The sequence below is a fragment of the Canis aureus genome, chromosome 21, assembly GCF_053574225.1.
Source record: "Canis aureus isolate CA01 chromosome 21, VMU_Caureus_v.1.0, whole genome shotgun sequence".
Lineage (NCBI taxonomy): Eukaryota > Metazoa > Chordata > Mammalia > Carnivora > Canidae > Canis > Canis aureus.
Window position 1 is genome coordinate 47,475,250 of NC_135631.1, and position 16,738 is coordinate 47,491,987.

Consider the following 16,738-nt stretch of genomic DNA (forward strand, 5'->3'; position numbering starts at 1 on the left):
CAGCTCTCATCTCCACTTCCTCCCAACCTCACTCTTGGCTCATCCTCCTCTGAGGAGCAGCTGTTTTTCAGCTGATGTTTAAGCACACACACTCTAACTTAAATTACTCAATTTCTTCATAAAGGAAAGAGTTCCTTTTCTCTGGTTTGTTTTAATTTCTCCTAAATATCATTCCTATAGGAGTACCTCACTTTACACATTTTTAACTCTCCTCAGGAACATATGGTTTATGCACTGCAGTATAAATCCAATATTTGCAAATTGAATCAGGGTTGAAATTCACCAAGAAAGGATGCCACTTAAAGAGACCATGTGGGGAACCCTTTAAAAAAATTGTTTTTAATGTTTTTTTCTTTTCTTTCTTTTTCCCCCCTGAAGCAAAGAATCCTTTGATAATGCAAATGATTGATTCTCTTCATTCTTTTTCCAGAAAACTACACTCTATTTTTACAAGCTTAGCAGACTTGATTTATGTGCATTGGGACTTCTCAAAATGGGACACCCACTTGTTCCCAGGCAAGTAGTTACTATTAGGCCAGGGGCTAGTTCTGTAGGATTCTCATTTTCCCAGCTTGTTCTTCCTCTTCAGAAAACGGTGACCGTTTAGAAATGTGATAAAGATATTGGGGTTGATATATCTAAACGACTGCCATCCCCTCCAAGTCACCGTGTTGAGACAACCTAGAATGTTCTGGCACTGTATGTTAGAGTTGTTTCTAGTTGCAGTTTGGAAGTGACACTGGACCCACAGTCTATGAGTCCACCATCACTGCATGCCAGTTCCAGGGACAGCTGTGGTTCTGCTGAGGGCTCAGGGCTTGATCATCAGAAAAGCTCATTTTCAAGACCAAAGCCTCTATCAGTGGGCCCCTAACTCCTCAGTGCTGCCCTCTGGCACTCACCAGGGCAGTTGTTTTCTTGTCTCTATCTTTCTTCTTCAGAAGCGTTAGACACTACATTTATAGTGCCTATTGTACACAGGCACCATGCTCACCAACTTACATACACCAATTCATCTGCACAGTAACTCGATGTAAGAGGTGCACAGTCAGAAGGAAGTTCAGGCACAGGGAGGTGTAGGTCTACACAGTGGCAGAACTGGGATTCCATGGCTGACCGAGCGGGTCACAGGACCACGTCTAACCCCACCCTGACCATGAGCAGTGTCAGCATGTCCGTGTCCTTCCACAGCAATAACTCATGTTTACTTTGTACTCAGCAGATAAAGGGCTTTGCTGTCTTGTTTTATTTAATGCTTATAATATTCCTTACCGTCCTTGCAATTATCAGTGTTTATAAGTGAGAAAGCTGGGTTATATCCAAGGGCAACAGAGCTATCAAGTTGGGGGAGAGGGCATTTACCCATTAACTTTACCCACTGTGGTGTGTATCGTTAAGCCGAACAAAAGGCAAGGATCAGGCCTCCATTAAAGGAATTTCAGAGGAGCAGGATGGGTAAGAGGGTTTTGAGGACAGCATTTAGAAGCACCTGAAATTTTATCATGCAAATCTGACTCTTCTTGTTGGATTCACCTCCTCCTCCAACACACACATGCACACATATGCACATACAGACATGTTCAGAACCATGGACACGTATGTCATGTACAGGCACACTGATGTGCACACACACACAGGCATGGACACATTCCATGTCTATGCACGTCCCCCCCCAAAAAAGCGGCTTCATAAAATAAAACTCTCCATTATAAAATGCAGAACTCTTACAGCAAGTTAGAATAAGCTGAACAAAACTCCACACCCACCCAAAACTCCAGCCCATTAGAATCCCCTCCCTCTGTGAGGCAGTGCTTGGCTGGCTTGAGTGCAAGGTGGATGGAATTTCAGAGCTTGTACCTGTTGCTGGAGGGGGAAGTAACTTGTTCAAGTACAGAGGAAGGAAATGCTACCTGGAGGGCATGGCTCCTGCTCCCTGTTGTCGAGTACCTCAGGAACATCACAGAGGGACCAAGAATCAAGTCAACCTCCATCCCTCAGGGACGCTCCTCCACACGTTTCTGTGTTCTCTATGCCAGCAAAGGGGGTCTCCCTCCATCCAAACATCTAGAACCTGAGCCCCAATGTGGTCTTCACTTTGAACTTCTCACTTATCCACACAGCCCTCAGGTCACTCCCTCTATCCACATGTTGGCACCCTACTGTCCTGGGTCAGAGCCTTGCCTTACCCGTCAGCAGTCTCCCCATGCTAGCCACTTCCATTCTCCAAACTGTCTGCTCTTAGACTCCTTTTAAAGGAAGTTTCTCACTTAGAAACTTACCAAGGCTTCCTATTCTGTATGAGGACATGTCCTAATTCCTTGGTCTAGGGTTTTTTCTCATCTCTCCCAAACTTAACTCCCCTGCTCACTCTGTTGCCCTTTTCTGCCACCACATACCCTGATCTCTTATCCCCTGGAGGACTTAACTTTAAACATGCCAAGAACTTTTATTTGTTGCTTTATTGCTTCGTTTGTACTTGCTGTTCCTTTGGTCTCCAGTTTTTCTCCAACAATTGAGGTCTCTTGTCTAAGTTTTGACTTCCATGGGCCTCTTCCATGAGACCTTCTCCAGTACTCCACCCCTAACATTATCACCTGAGAGCCCTTTAAGACAAGTAAGACACAATAATAACATTTATTTTTTCTTAAGATTTTATTTATTTATTCATGAGAGACAGAGAGAGAGAGAGGGAGAGAGAAAGAGGAGGCAGAGACACAGGCAGAGGGAGAAGCAGGCTCCATGCAGGGAGCCCGATGTGGGACTCGATCCCGGGTCTCCAGGATCAGGCCCTGGGCCGAAGGTGGTGCTAAACTGCTGAGCTACCCGGGCTGCCTACATTTATATTTTGCTGAGTGTGTGCCAAGGGCCTCTTTTAAACACTTTACACCTATTAACTCTTTTAATCTTCTCAACAATCCTGTCTTCATTTTATAAATGAGTGAAGGCACAGGCAGGTAATGGGCCTTGCTCAAAGATCATGGTAAGCGGTAGAGCCAAGAACTCAAGCCAGAAGACTGGTTCTATCTCATCCTTTTTTTTTTTTAAGTGCTTATCCCAGCATCAGCCAGCATGACAACTGGGGGGCAGGAAATGTTCTGTATGGAGTCTCGTACCTTGTAGCCCCTTATGCAAGGTGCTTTGGGGCATGCTTATGGCTGCAGGAAGATGTTCTGATGCTTAATACAAGTTTATGAAATAATTGAAAGAACATTTCTTGATGAGTCAAATCATGCCAGTTCCTGCTGCCTCGAGATGAGAGAGAAAAACCAAAGAGGGAAATTCTGTTCTCAAGGATAGCTTATGTTTGACATTTACTTAAAGGACGCTGATAGAAGAAATTATTATGACTTTTAGAGTCTCTATCAAAACAATCCAAGAGTCAGGTTGAGTTACATGGGGCCTCTTCAAACCTCCTTTCTTAATTTCGGTGTAAACTCCCTTCTCAAAGCCCTGTGGGACCCAAGTGAATTGTCCATTTTCCTGCACACACCATGTTTACCTTGGCATTTCCAGGTGGCTCAGGTCATAGCACAACCTCCAAGGTTCACCTGGGTCTTCCTGGAAGGTTATAATCTGGACTGTGCTTTATGTGTGTGCATTGTGTGGGGCTGAGGTGATGGTAGGCCCAGAGGGGACTTCATCAGTCTTCATTTCACTGCATAGAAATAATTAAGCCAGAATATTAATACTGTGGTAATTGCGTCCTCCTTTCGTGTTTACAGAGAGAGAGAAACAGCTGGGGTGGCTGACATCTGAAACAGGAGCGGCTGATGGTTACTCGTGCAGCAGATGGGCTTGGGTCATGAATAAGCAGCAAATGTGAAAAAGAGATTCACAGGGCTGAGACAGGCTTGCTTTGTGCAAAACTAGTTAACCCTTGCTGCTTGCCACCAGTCCAAGGCTTGGATTGCTAGGCTGTTGCTTTTTGCAGTCAGAGACCTGGTAGTACTGAAAGAAGCAAAACTGGACTGGGAAAGTGCAAGAGAAGAGGTGAACAAATGTGAGGTCAAACCACAACACACACCCTGCTATGAATGAATGGAAATGAAGCCCCTAGGCCTGCGTTCAAGCTCCTGGCAGGTGTGTAAATCAACATCTCGGAGACAGGGTGGCCCCACAAGGAATAGGGAGTTCATCAAATGGGATCCTGGACATAAAGTGATTTAAGAGGTGTCAGAATGTTCCCATTTCCCACCAATCGCTCCCTAACTTCTCATCAGTGCTTGCAATTTTATATTTAGGAAAGCATTCCTTCATATCACATAACTGAATGAGGCTCATTGAAATGCAATGACCCTGAGAGGGGTGACATTTTGAAACTTATCAGCATTTAACAGCACCATATGCAAATTAACTTGTGTCAGAGCCTTTCTGGACTTCCTCATTCCCAGCTCTCAGAGAGCAGCACCCTATGGAGTTGGACAAATGATGGGGGGAGAGGTTGAATTCAGGAGGGACCCTGAGCATTAAGAATGTCTTCAGCATCTGGTTTTCCCCAGCTCGGCCCCTTACTAGCCATGTGCTCTTGGGCCAAGAGTTCACCCTGGGATATGTAACCTTGCCAAGATGCAGGATCCTCATTTGAAAAAAAATCAGAGAAATAACAGGTACTCTGAATAGGTCATGGGACTTGTGCAAATAAGGCAGAGATTGTGAAGGCATCTTGAAAACTGTGATATTCATAAGGATAAGGTAGTGGTGATGATGGTTGGAGTCATAGTGTGGGTAGCAGGAGTTCTTACAATGAGAGGCATGGTGCTTTTCAACAACTACACATAATCTTTGGTCAGTGGGGTGGCAGTCTTCACTATAGGAGGCATAAAATGGCTAAAGAGAAACAATTCCTGAGTTGCAGCTATGGAGGGGATTCCTGTCACCATTACACAGAAAAGGGCATCAAGTTCATATTTCTGTTTAATATCAGGGATGGATGCTCTGACCTAATCTTCATCCAAGTTAAATCCAGAGTTCAGCTCCTTCCATGGCCACCAAGGGCAGGGAATCTTAGAGACAATTTAGAACCACACAGAAAGAAGACGAGCTAGGGAAGAAATAGGAGAGAATGCCAATCCAATTAGAGTAGGTCATCAATATTTCCAGACGGGACTGAGAGAAAGCAAAAATTATTAGCAACTCCTGATAAGTACTAACCTTAAAATTAACTTTGAACAACTTTGTCAGCAAGAACTCTGAGGAAAAGCTCTGATTCAATAAAATGAGGTCGTGAGGGAAGATCTACCAGCTAAGGGAAGAACCATGTGCTTTCCATGTGGAGGGAAATCAGCAGAACTTGATGGAACACAGTACAACACTAGATCATTCCCGGCCTAGGAGTTCCTCACAGCCCCTAAATGAAGAAGAACTGTGAGTTCACAGCAGAGCCACTTCTTTTTGATCAGTGATGAATTTATTACATATTAATTTGCATTGATTTGTACATTAAAATAATCCATTTCCATTTCAACAAATCTTTCATCTTCATAAGGTCTCAAGTAAAGGAACACTTGCAGGTATTTTTATAGGTAGACACAAGACCTGGTGGGTTGGACTGAGCATCATAATCAGGATGGGATTGTCTAGCGTGCGCAATTGCTAGCCAGCAGCTCAAGTATTGGATATTGCTTCACCTGGGCTAGCCGTTTGGTTTGCTTCACAAGACACAAACTTACACCCTGAGTTTTCTGCCAATTCCAGCTCTGAAGCTTTCACCATTTTTACCTCAAATCATCACTTGATGGCACTTTCCTTGTAACTCCACTTTTGTTGGCTCCCCATCTGGCATGACATGAATATGGCCACTTCACCACTTCAATCTCTTAACTACCCTAAGAAGGTAGTAATTGCTCTTGGGTTGGCTGTTATTCTGGATATCTTTCTAAATTCTCAAGTGAGTGAAACCTCAGAATTGCCTCCTGATTGCTACATTATTACAAAGTTGGTGTTCAAGTATTCCCTAATTTATTTTTCTATCTTCCCCTACTCCTTTCCTTAGGACTTTTTCTTGTCATTTTCCTTATCATAGAGCATGTTTTAGTGGATCCTCTTGCACGTGCCAGTTTAGGGCTCCAGACTTTTCCAAAAGGCCCCACAACCAAGTCTTAGAGTCATCAGATGGTTTTCATGCATTCTTATAATCAGTTATCTTCAATTCTCACCCAGGATACTCCTTCTCCTGCTTTAGCCCTTCCAGTGTCCCCTCTTTCATTCTCTCTGATTCTTCACAGGAGCCACACTCACCATTGAGATGCTGACATCCTTGGGGGTGCTGAAGCTTAGCTCTGTGGTGGGTTTCCCATATGTCAAAGCTGCTCAGAGTCCCTTCCGGGAATTAGAAAACTGTTCCTCATCTTACTTTTGAGTTCCCCTTAGAGCAGAATCCAAGTCAAATTTTTGGTTCCTCAAATTATTTAGAGTATTTAGCAATCATACATCCTTCTCCAGAAGTGAGCAAAACATGATGCCAAGTACCTGCCACATGAACCTCATCCGAGGCCATCAGCTATGGCAGTCCTTCATGCACAAATCAAAATGCATCATCCATGTGATCCCACCAGCTGGTTATACCTGTAGGCCAAGGATGGGCATCAGGGACAAAGGTAGCCATCCAGACAGTAGTCAGCCGATTGGCAGACTGGGGGAAAAGCTCTGGTATGGGCCCTCTGTACAAGACAGTGACTAACTACATCATTCCTTGGGGAGTTTAAACTCAAGCTGCACAGTTAACTTGATGACTGTACAGACAAGGAGACAACACAGGAGCACAATGGCAGAGCCCTGGAGTAAAGAAAACCACGGGCCTTCAGCTCAGGGAAAACCAGGCAGCAAGGTCTGTGTTTTGTCTTATTATAATATTTCAGTCTGGTAAAGAATGGCCCCTTCCCTTTGCATCCTTATAAGAAGCAGCTCCTAACTAAAGTAAATGGGGTACATCTGCTCTCATCTGAAAGATTCCAAAGACCTGACTCTTCTTCCATTGTCAAGGAAGGAAAGCCAGTGTCCCCTCTCCCACCTTCCTGCTTGAAGCACAGGGACTTAATATGTCCTCAACTAGGCTGCTCCTGGTTTCCTTAATCCCTTTGGTACCAGAAATTAGACCTCACAAAGGAAAATAAAAGCCTCAAACACACCTAGTGCAAAGCTGGTCCCCGTCCGGGTACTGTCCCTAACTTCTCTATGCCATCAAACTCTCCACCAAAGCCAGGGAACCAGGAACTTTGGGTTTAGGTAATGACAGCAGAATTGGGCCCAAGCTGAGTCAGCCACAGCCCTTGGCATATCCCCAAGTGAAAGGAACAACTGGTTGAGGGTTACTTAAGATAGGAACTCTTTAAATAGTTTCCCGCTGGGGATGCTCTGACAAGCCAGCCAAAGTGCCTCCTTTCCCTTGCCCCTCCTCATTCCAACAAATGACAAAGTACGGGCTGTTGCCTCCAGGTGAGCAAGGTTCTAGGGAAACAAGGAAAGCAAACAAACACTCAATGTGGTTGAAGGTTTCCCAGGCTCCATTTCAAAGGCAGTCCCTTATGGCTTTGTTTGCTCCTGTTTTTCCCAGCATAGGTGTTTGATATCACACAGACCTATTCTGAGATTTCCAAGAGAGGAGTATTCAGTTTACTGCGGGCAGCCAAGAGTTTCCTAGTTTGAAAAGGGGAATAAGTTACCTGTCCACTGGGTATATTTAAAAGCCCCCAATTGTGCTGGTATCAAGGCACTGATAGGACATGAGAAAGTTCGAACCAGGTATCTACAAAAAGCACCTATTGCAATGACCTTTTCTGAGACAACTTAGCATTCTCTGTCCTTGGTTGATAGGCAGCCTCCTCAACCGGACATCACTCCCCTTTCCCAGCTTCAGGTGTGGCAGGAGATGGGCAGACCATGAGGCGATTACCAAGAAAGGTAAATTTGGAAAAGGCTAAACACATTGTAGAGAAAATACAAAGTGCGAGGTTGCTACAATATTCCATGTATCACTCGGGCTTGGCAAAAATTTGGAACTCTCAGAATACTTCCCCACTTTGCCTCTGACACAGACATGCTTAAAACCTCAGAGAAACTTTTATTTTTGCTTAACTCTAGCCTAGGCAGGTACCAAAACATGCAAGCATCCGTTGTTATGAAGAAAACAAGAAAAATCCATCTTTAACTGGGAAGAATAACATTTAAGGAAGTTTTGAACACATACAAAATGTATGGGTCACACAGGGACAGAGATGAGAGGGATGGAGGCCCCAGAGAGGGATGGAGGCAGGACCTGCACTCAGGGTCCTGTGCTGCCTAAAGCAGCCTGGGGCAGCCGTCAGGGATGAGAGCAAGGTCTTTTTTTTTTTTAATAATAAATTTATTTTTTATTGGTGTTCAATTTGCCAACATATAGAATAACACCCAGTGCTCATCCCGTCAAGTGCCCCCCTCAGTGCCCGTCACCCAGTCACCCCCACCCCCTGCCCTCTTCCCCTTCCACCACCCCTAGTTCGTTTCCCAGAGTTAGGAGTCTTCATGTTCTGTCTCCCTTTCTGATATTTCCTACCCATTTCTTCTCCCTTCCCCTCTATTCCCTTTCACTATTATTTATATTCCCCAAATGAATGAGACCATATAATGTTTGTCCTTCTCCGATTGACTTATTTCACTCAGCATAATACCCTCCAGTTCCATCCATGTCAAAAGCAAGGTCTTAAGCCACCTCCTGGCCTCCCTCCTCAGTAGTGGGCTGCGTCCTCACCATTTCCTTTTGTCCAGAGGCCAGCACTGCTCACCCCAGTAAGCCTGCTCTCAGAAATCCTTGGAAAGGTAGAAACAGCGGATAGAGTATAGGATATCATTTGACCACCCCGTGGGTATTTGTATTTAAAAGAGGAAATGGTTTTATCTCCAACTGAAAACAGTGCCTCAATTTGAGGTCTTAATAAGGGACTTCTAGGAAAAACAAACACAACGTGGGCAATGGTACCTGCCTAAAGATTAGCTTTATATAGGTACTTTGTTCCTGGAATATGAGGTAGCATTGTTAGCAAATTCTTAAAAAAAAAAAAAAAAAAAAAAAAAAAACAAAAACAATGAGCCAGAGGACAATGAAGTCCTTCCTTTGTCCACCAGCTACCACTCCATCAAAGCCCAACCCCAGGCCACATGCAGAAAAGGGCCGTAGGCAGTATGCCTGGCTCGGATAGCAGTATACCATCAGTTTAATACAGCGCCTTCTTAACTTTAGGCCACCATAAAGCGAGACTGGCAATGGCAGCCAGGGTATGCAAGGTCTTCACATCCACTGGCCTGGTGTTTGAATGATAGACAATACCTCTGCATCAGGCGTGGGAATCCCTTACCGACTCTTGCTATCAGTAAATGATTCATAAGGCCTACAAAGAATATATTTCTAACCATGTAGCACACCATTAGAACCACTTGGATGGATGCCTGTGCCCTGGGCATGTCCAGGTAATGCTCTTCTGAAGTAAAACACAGCCCAGGCAGAGGGAGGAGACCATCTGGGAAGTGGGCCCAACCACAGAGTTGGCACCATGCCCCTCTACTTGTGTGACCTGCAATGTGGGTCTGCAGTCAGCCAGGGATGCCAGTGCAAGTCAGCAAAGCTAATGACCATAGTGGTTACTGTGTGTGGACACCCTTTTAGGGCTTTTATCTTGATGGTATCACATAATCCTCATCTTACAGATGATGAAACAGGCTTAGAAAGGCCAAAGTATTTGCTTAGCTATACACCTATACATACTGATGGAATGAATGTCCAATAGGATGCCAGGTGTTGAGAGAGTTAAAACACATAAGAGAGAGACTTAAATGCATAAGAACAGCATCTGATCTCAAAGTTACAAACCTTTAATTTGTCCCCCTAGATGTTGTCTAAGCCTAAGAGACCAGAGGAAGAAGATTCCCCTCAACCTCTACTGGAGTTAAGGTGACCGGGGAATCCACAGAAACAAATCATGTCCAACTAAATTTGGTAGTCCTATTTCAAACTATGACTCTGAAAAAACCTTTTCAATTTGAGGTGAACTTTAAATAAAATACATAAAAGTACAACTATCTGTATGTTTAATAAATTCCATTTATTAAAAGTAAAAATGTATGCAATAAAAACTCACATGTTTATGTACATTCAATGTATAATTTGATTAAAGAAATAAAAAATCCTGACACTTTTAGGTTGTTATGTTAGTAGGAGACAATATAAAATGACTAACTACAGTTTTGCCTTTCATTTATCTTACGGATCTTTCTTGAATAAAAAAAATCAGACAAATTAAAAAAAAAAACTTTTATCAGTAATAAAAATTATCCATAACTACAACACCTACATTTAACAAATAACATTCTTAAATTTTTTTTTTTAATTTATTTATGATAGTCACACACAGAGACAGAGAGAGGCAGAGACACAGGCAGAGGGAGAAGCAGGCTCCATGCACCGGGAGCCCGACGTGGGATTCGATCCCGGGTCTCCAGGATCGTGCCCTGGGCCAAAGGCAGGCGCCAAACCGCTGCGCCACCCAGGGATCCCCATAACATTCTTTATAATGTTCAAACACTGAAAATTTTCAAAAATTGTTGGAAAATACCTTTGTGGGTTTTTTTTAAGTTAAAATGGTTATATTTGAATTTACTTATTCAGTTGGGCCAATTTTTATTGTTTTACACAAAGCTGCTCTGAACCATCTTGTACTGGTGTGTTTATACCTCTGCCTGTATCCTCAGGATGTATTCTAGAGCAGAATCACTGGGTCAGAAAGTCTGAACTCTTTAAGGCTCTTTAAGGCTCTTGACACTTATGATCTAATTGCTTTCCAGAAAGGTTTAAACAGTTTGCTTTCCCATTAGCAGTTTGCAGGAGTGCCTGTTTCCTGTGGAGACCATTTGCAACTTATTTCTTGCCCTGAGAATGATCAAACTATCTCCTTTTGTTAGGATTCTGTTAGTAAATAAGTATTTTCCTTATTGAATTGGAAAAAAAAGGTTAACATGAAGAATATTAAGCATCAGATATTTTGTAACTACCCCCGCTCCCCGTTGATGCTTATCTTTACGTTTTCCTGAGATGTGTTATGTATAGTCCAGGTAACCTACTGATCATTTCCTGAGTAATATCCTTCTACTTTTTCTTCTTTTTTCTTTTTCGTATTGCTTTTAATTTTAAAAACTTTGTAGCCAAGATCGGCTACATATTAAATGTTAAATTTTTAATAAATAAAAATTCATTTCATTTCCTTGCAAGTCATCAATTTCATAAACTACATTTATTGAACAATTCCACTGATTCATCGATTTTTACACTGGAAATATACCACTTGCATTATTGTTGTACTCAAATCTACCTTACTATCTTTCAGCAGTTCTCATCTGCTTTTGGGACTTTAGAACCATTTGGTCAAGTTCCAAGAACAAATGAAGAAATATAATTGTTTCTGGAATTCACGCAAGTATCAAATCTATAAATTATTGGTCTACCTACCTCTTTGCCTACCTACCCAGTTTTGCAGCTAATTTTAATTAGAATGCCTTTACTATTTCATCACTAAGTATGATGTTTAAAATAGATGTTCCTGATTATGATAAGGAAGTAGCCATCCATTTCTACTTAAATCTTTTATTTAAAAACATCACATATGGTGTTGGAATCTGTCCAGTGCATTTCAACATCTATTGAGATGATCATATGGTTTTCTCATTACTCTCCTATATGGACTCTTATTCTAGTTAAATGAACTTGCTTGCTCATTTTTTAAGTTTTACACTTTTAGGGGTAAGTCCCTTACCCACCTTTTAAAAAACTTGATGTTATTCTATATTAGTCAAGATCTCTAGATGCAAGCAATGGAAAACCAACTGCAACCGGCAGAAACAGAAAGGGAAATATATCTGATCACTTAACTGAAAAGTCTGAGAGCGGTGTTGAGGCAGAAACCCAAGGGGTGTCATGAAAGCAGCTTTGCCTCTCCTCATCTCTGAAACTTTAGACTTCTATCATCCCACCTGCAAGTACAGGGGGAACAGAGCATTTCTTTGCCAACAGCTCCAACAGAGTCCTAAGCAATTTTCTCTTTGATCCCAAAGTGCTCACATGTTCAAGCCTGTACCAATCATGGTGGCCAAGCAAACCTGATTGACTGAGGCTCAGGAAACCTGTCTACACTGAGGCAGGGAGTGGGGTAAACCAAGAGTAGGAGAGGGTTTCCACAGGGAATATTAAGGTGCTATCACCAAAAGAACAAGGATGGAATCCAGATGGATATACACATTAACTGTCTGCTATCTATCCTTCATAGCTTGAAACCTTCCAGGACTGAAGATAAGAAGTAACTGTCTGGCTATCTTCTGACCATGCTGTTTCTCCATTCTCCCCAATTTACTGGGCATTCACTCCTTTTAGTGTGGTGGCAACTCTCCACCAGTCATCATGAAACTAAGCGTTCTAACACCCCAGAGCTCAGTCTGATTTTAGCCTGAGTTGATCCTCTGGCTCAAGGCTTGCTCGGCATTCCTCTTAAGAAGGTGTCCACTGTGAGTAGGTCCTGGGGTGCTGCTGCCTACCACACAGGCCATGGAGTGGGACATGGTCTCCTTGGCTTCTCCACTTAGTACTGCTCCCATAGACAAGTGCTGATGTCTTCTTCAGGACAAGGATTCAAGGGCCGATCCCAATATAGGCACAAGGGGCATAAAACCAGAAGGACATTACACTGGTTCCCATGAAATCCTTCCCATCGTGGTTCCTGATTCACGGTATTGATGTCCTTATTGAGGCTGTAGGTTGCAGCTTTCCTATTCTTTTCCAAGCTTAACCACTCCCCAGACCTTTTTCCTTCTTCCACCACTCTGCCTCCCTCCACCATTCTTTACAAAAGCCCCACTTTTTTTGGTAAGTCTCAAAAGGGAAAGAGAACTGACACTAAATGGAGTGCTTCAGAGCCCAGACTGTACTTTATAGCAATTAATAAGAGGTTCTCTCTGGGGACCTCCACTTCACGGGGCTCCCACCCCTATTTCATCATTTAGGACATTTCAGAGGATAACAAAGGGAAGCCTGCTCAAGGCTGAATGCAAACCACTTCCAATCACATTTATTTTATTTATTTATTTTTTAATCAAATCACATTTAAAACATAAAGTCAGTTAGAGGTAAATACTTTATCCACCTTATAGAAATGTTGCAAAAATTATAATTTAAGATTGAGAAGCCAAACAGGCTTTTCAGGTAAATCAATCACTGAATCACTGAATCAATCAATAAATCAATCTGGCAGACAGAGTTGAAACTGCCCTTTGAAAGAAATAGGAGTGTAACTGCCAGGGATGATGACACCCATACTAGTGAAACACATAGCAATAGGGAGAATGCTACTTTGTGTGCTTTAGGGTAGGGCTGAGGTCAGCTGCTCAGAAGCAGTTTGATGCCTGGAGGCTACGGGTGGGGAAAGAGATAGAAAGGGGCTGGTGGAGTAACCCAAATAAGTTTGCCAAGGTTCTAAGCAGGGTTTGGCAGCTTAGGCTAAGACTGCCTCAGTTCAGTGCTAAGAATTACAATTCCTTCCTTGTGAATCTATTTGTCTTGCACTGAAACCAGGAGAGGGATTTGGTGGTTGTCAACTGCTTGGAAACCAGTAAATATTCTTTACTTACTTGGTTTCTCTTTTCTCTTTCATCTTTTGTCTCTGCTTTCCTTTTCCTGAAGGCTTGTTATTCCTCAACCAATCGCCACTTCTAACAAAATGAGTTGAGGGTTGTAGGCAAAGTGCAGTCACTATGCTGGCCCCACAAAAATTCACTATTGGCATTTCCTACTGTAAAAGTGCACAGTGGAAGAAAATGAGCATCCCTTGACACCATGCTCCATCTGTAGAAAAGAAGAACAATCTGAGTTGATTCTGTGCCTTTTTGAATCTGCTTGTCCTACTCTATCTTGAAATAGAAGATGTATATAGTCCTCTCCTGTGGAGGGATGTTGTTGTTTTGCATAAGTAAAAAATCTTTGGACATTTGGTCTAAGATGCTGTGTAGTTTAAGAGGTAGTTACATAATTTTTTTTTAAGATTTTTAAAAATTTATTCATGAGAGACAGAGAGAGAGAGAGGCAGAGACACACGCAGAGGGAGAAGCAGGTTCCATGCAGGGAACCTGATGTGGGACTCGATCTCCAGACTCCAAGATCATACCCTGGTCCGAAGGCAGGCGCTAAACCGCTGAGCCACCCAGGCATCCCCCATAATGTTTTATATTATTATGTAGTTGTCCACAATCTTATCATTATTCCTCCTTTTCATCACACTTCAAACCAACAGACATGATAATTGTTATAATGCTCTCTTCTGTGAGAAATGCTAAGGGAATATGGCCTATTGATAACATTAGCTCAAGCAATCTTAAGCCTGCAAGGATGGGCTTTGTCCAAGGTGGCACTACTGTCCATACTCACTGAAAAGTTGAGAATTCGGTATGTGTGAATTCCAGAATCCTACCTGACACCACCCCCCCCCAAGACTCCCTCTGCTCTCACTTTCTATATGAGAATGTGCACATAGCAACCATGCCAGAGGCTTCTGCAATACCTTAAATGTATTTGGTTATTAGATGCCCTTCGATCCTTTGAGGTGTTAGATGCCACTGGCACAAGAAATTTGATCTGATTTGGAAATGGGCCATGAATTCCCTGTTCTTCCCTCTGAAAACTCCTCAACACGGATGTTATGACAGAGGATATTAAAAGTGCACCCTGCCTTGAAAGACGGCATTTGTTTAAAAGTATGTAGAAGCTGTTCATTTTGAATTTATAACTTTTAAGTAAAAATAAATTAATAAGTGGTGGAGAGGGACTATCATACTATTCTCATTGAGCCACTGTCCATTGCATCATTCCAAGTAGTGAACACGCAGGGATCCTTAATCTGTAGGCCATAGGGCCCTAGGAAGGCATAAAATAATCTCAGAGGAAGGTAGATTTAGTTTGGAAAAAAGCCCATTCGGTAATGTAACATCATTTTATATTGGGCAAATGATGCTCTACAGTACAAACTCAAGAAAGTCAAGTTGGTCAAAATTGTCTAGCCAATTGGAGAATCACAGAAGGTAAAGGGATTCTCAGGCTGCAAACTGACAGAGTCCCAGTAGTGGTCTTATGTATGTGACAGAGACAAAGAGAGAAGAGGAGATAGAAAGTGAGAGACAGAGAGAGAGAAGAGTCTATATGGTTTTAAAAGCTGCTAGAAACCTCTATTTCCTTTCTAGAGTTGTTAACTTTTCCGGAACTGCTGACAAGAAAGACCATGTGTTATGATATTTCTCTGGGAAAGGACATATATCTATTGTGTGTGCGTTTGTATGCACCCCACACAGGCATAAGTGGCTTATTTTACCATGACAGTGGTGCAGGGTAAATTACTGCTCTAAGATAATTTATAGACAGTGGTTTGAACCTGAAGGTTTCTTTTCCTTGTTTGGGTGATGGACTCTTAGATATCAAATTTCCTCCGTCTGCACTATTGTCCCATGAAACTACTTGATTCTAGTGAATGCAGAGCTTGGCAGTCCTTGATGAAGCATATTTATGAGTTAAGTCCAAATGAATCCAAAACATATGGATTAAATTTCCCTTGAAATATCTAAATTAAAGGTGGAAAGCACTTCGAAGAATGCATTGGGGATCTACTATTCCTTAGGCCAATTTTAAAGGTTGAGCTATTTTTTCCCAATCAAGGGCGTTTGCCCATGTGGCCCAGTACTCAAAGGTCTCCATGTTAGCTCTTCTGTGGCTACTGTTATCCCAGGGCAGATGGACCTTGCTATTCTAAGAATGATTCCACCAAGATTGAGAGAGCCATGAATCAGCTGAATAGGGAATGCTTTATTGAGTGATACAGCTTAACGTCTCTTCCGGGCTCCTGCCTCATCCAAACCCTTAAACACGATTAATGCCAAATGTACAGGAATAAAAAGAGAGTGAGGAAGGCATCCAAAAAGCATTTCAAGGTAGAACCAAGGTGGTTCTCCTTCCTAGAAGCCAAAGTTATACTGAATGTAGCTCAGTAATTTTTTTAAAAGAAAAACAAAACAAGAAAAGCTATTCAGTCATCATGGTTTCTTCATTTACAGATAAGTCAATATCTCTTAATTTTTGGAACAATTATATGACAGCTGCATATTTATCCCATGATGATACATTTGCTTTGCATTTAACATCTCAAATTGAAATAGTAATAACTTCAATTAAAGGTATTTCAGTTAGCTCCTGAAGTTTTTATCTCCTTCTCCCCTTTCTCCTCCTTTGTCCATACTAAGGATCATTCAAGGATCTCAAACCATTATAAATCTGAATAAAGTTACTTTTAAAATCGCCAAACCTTTTCTACATATGTTTGCCTAGGCTTGAGAGAAAATGCTTCTTGTATATTTTCTTGTCATCACAGGAACCATATTTGTTTGTTTGTTTTTAGAAGCATGAGATAATTTTCTTTCTGGGCTTTGGCCTCAACAGACTATTCCAATGAGGTTTAGGCCTATCTACAAATGTGCTGGAATTCGAAAATTGATATCTGGTAACTTGCTCTATCTATGACCAAAGACAGTATGTTTTCACTGCAAAGAGTCTAACTTTCCTCAGACTAATGCCCTCTTTGAGGTCAGTAAATCACCAGAAATCAATGTTCTCAAAATCTGACCATATGTACATTTTTTTTAAAGATTTTATTTACTTATTCATGAGAGACACAGAGAGAGGCAGAGA

General features: G+C 42.1%; 1 long non-coding RNA gene across 3 annotated transcripts in view; it reads right to left on the reverse strand.

Moving 5' to 3' along the window:
- The window catches only part of LOC144293045 (uncharacterized), a 95,711-nt gene that overhangs the window by 4,582 nt on the left and 74,391 nt on the right, over positions 1-16,738 (reverse strand). For 2 of the 3 annotated variants that reach the window (XR_013360518.1, XR_013360521.1), the window contains one exon: positions 10,533-13,855. This is a non-coding gene — a long non-coding RNA (uncharacterized LOC144293045). Of the gene's footprint in view, positions 1-10,532; positions 13,856-16,738 lie in introns of those variants that run through there. The other variant, XR_013360520.1, reaches the window with a different exon arrangement.